Source organism: Pezoporus flaviventris, unplaced genomic scaffold (assembly GCF_033815535.1).
Source record: "Pezoporus flaviventris isolate CSIRO_AGI_PZ_B2104156 unplaced genomic scaffold, CSIRO_AGI_Pfla_v1 ptg000022l, whole genome shotgun sequence".
Classification (NCBI taxonomy): domain Eukaryota; kingdom Metazoa; phylum Chordata; class Aves; order Psittaciformes; family Psittacidae; genus Pezoporus; species Pezoporus flaviventris.
Window position 1 is genome coordinate 6,265,022 of NW_026892570.1, and position 2,817 is coordinate 6,267,838.

The following is a 2,817-nucleotide window of genomic DNA, read 5'->3' on the forward strand; positions in this document are numbered from 1 at the left end:
ACTGCCAAAAAAAAAGAGGCTAATATGAAATGTATATTATAAAGGCAATACTTTAAATTAAATGCTAATAGAAACATCTTTAAATCTACAATTTATCAGCAAAAATCCGTTCCATGGGAAATTTAAATATGTATTGCTTTCCATATGATTTTAAAGTGGAAAAAGTGGAATCACTCACAGAAATTGAAAGTGCATTTTGATCCACTTTTTCAATCATTACTTTCAAAGCTGAGCATTACATAACTTTCTGATACCCTATCAACAAATTGTACATTTCTTCTTTCCTCTTTGCAGGAAATGTTCATACAGTTATATCTATATAAGCAAAAAGTGTGTGACTAAGTCTTCCCATTTCCTTACCAAGAAAATTGTTCCAAGTTATAAAAGAACAGTTTGCTTATTTGGTAAATGGTATTCCTGCATAGCTGCCAGCAGATATTTACAGTAAGATCTAGATACACCTCAATCCTTACAGAATAGTATATATCAATATTCAGAAAATAATAAAGCAGTATAGGGTTAAAAAATGTAACTTCATACCCAATTTAGATTCCTCTTTTGATGAAGGTTAAATGAAGAAAAGCAAACAAACAAAAAATACCAAATGACTGAACAGCTGATGAGTTTTTTTTTGCATAATGAGTATATATTTGCCTTTATTTGTTAGCAGGTATTGCTACAAAAAGCCTTGTAAATCCTAAAATATCAACAATCATAGAAGATTTTCAAAGATTTATAGGTGGACCCATATTACTAGACAGGAATCGTAAAGCAAATAGATAATACTTTTAGTTCAGAAAGTCTCATAAGTTACAAAGCACTGATTAAGACTCCGGTAAGAAAAATTTCCCTAGTTCTAGGGAACCCTAGAACCCTGTTCCTAGTTCTTCTTTAGATATCTGAGATATCTGCTAGTGAACATTGCTGGAAAGAATTAGATATTGACTTTTAGTCAAAGTCAACAAAATCATTTTTACATCAGACACCCTGGTACACACTGTATAGACACACTGGTCAACCAAAATGCACAGTAGCTTGCTTTTTCTTTTTGCTTTTTTTTTTGCTTTAAAATTAAAGGAATCATGGGAATACTAGTTTGAAGAGACTTCTGGGGATCATCTAGCCCAACCTGAAGTGGGGTTGTCCCCAATATTACATCAGGTCAACTATGTTTTTTCCAGGCCAATCTTGACAGCTTTGAGACGTGGAGTTTAAACAAACTCTTTGGTTGGACCAATTCCACTCCTGCACAGACCTGACAGTGAAGAATTGCTTTCTAACAACTATGCTGGCTCTCCCAGGATAAAACTTGTGGAAATTTATTATACCGTCTGTCCAGGTGGAGGAGTTTGTTTCCTTAGCCCTGCAACCTTTCTTTAAGTAAGAAAAAGGATTTTTTTTTAAATGCTTCCCTTGATCTCCTTTTCACTGGAGTAAAGAAACCAAGCATGTTTATCCTCTCCTTCTATTCTGTAGTTTAGCAGTCTCCAAACTAAAGTGCGTTAGGAGTGCTAGACAATCCTTTGGGGTATAGGAAGGAGTTATTTCTTATACTATTGTTAAATAAAGTAAAATAAAAGAATGTTTTAAAAACAGCATTTACATCACCTTTGTCTCGTTCATCCTTTTTCATTTATATTTTTGTGTATATTTTGTAATTATATAATACTGTACTGTATGTACAGTATTACATATATACAGCATTGGGTGAAGAGGAAGAACTTTCCTCAGACTTCTGGCCATGCTCATCATAATGCAGCTTGCTATTCTTTCATTTGTTTGCACTGAGAGCACACTGCTGGCACATACTCAGTACTGAAATGCTGAGATCCAGTTTAGCAGGCCTTGCCAGTCAGTGCCCAGGTTATACTGATAAATGGAGTTACTACTTCTGTGATCAACACATCTTTGTATTCAATGTCATAAGAGATCTGTTGGCCCCAGTAGACAATTTTCTCAAGGTCTCTTTGGATTGAAACTTTATTTTCCAGAAAGTATGCCACTCCCCTTAAACTAGTTTCATTTGCAAGTTTGCAGAGGGAGAATATTGCAAACTTCTAGTAGCTACATATAAATGCAGCAGCCTTGCCATCATTTAGCTCCAACAAACACCATTTACAATTGCCTCTTAGAAGTTCTCTGTCTTATACGCAGTCAGCTCTCACGTTACTGTTATTACAATCTTCTGTAAGGTGTGACCATGCAAGAATAACTCTAATTCAGATTTGAAGGTTTTCAAACTCTCACCTGTAGGAGTAGTCTCAGTCTTTCATTCAGTCTTTCATTCAGTCCTTCATTCAATCAACTACAACTGGCAATACCTCTAAATAAAGCTTCTTCAATAGCACCCTACCATTAAGCTCATGTCATTCCTTTTATTATGATTTCCACACTGGCTGGAGTAACTATCTTAGCAAAATTAGTATTCACCAATAATTTCAAGTGTTTTTCATTGCTAGGCTTTTAGGAATACCTTACCTCATGGCATCTGAATATACATAGAAGCATGGAATGTCCTAAGTATGTCTTCCTTCAATGTATTTTTGCCACAGGTTCCCCTGAATGCATGAACTGAACTGATAATACATTTCTGTATTAAGAATAAGAGCAGCCTCCCACAACAAAACTTGTGTCTCACACTACTAGTAATATGACAATGAAAACTACTCGCTAGTCAGGAACTGGCAAAAACTCCTTCAGCACTGGTTTTTAGACTTTTTTCATTGGAAATTGTTGATAGAGGTAACTACATTCTATAGAGGAACAACTTAGTTGTGCATCTTTATAGAAATTATACAAGCAGAAAAAAATGTTAAA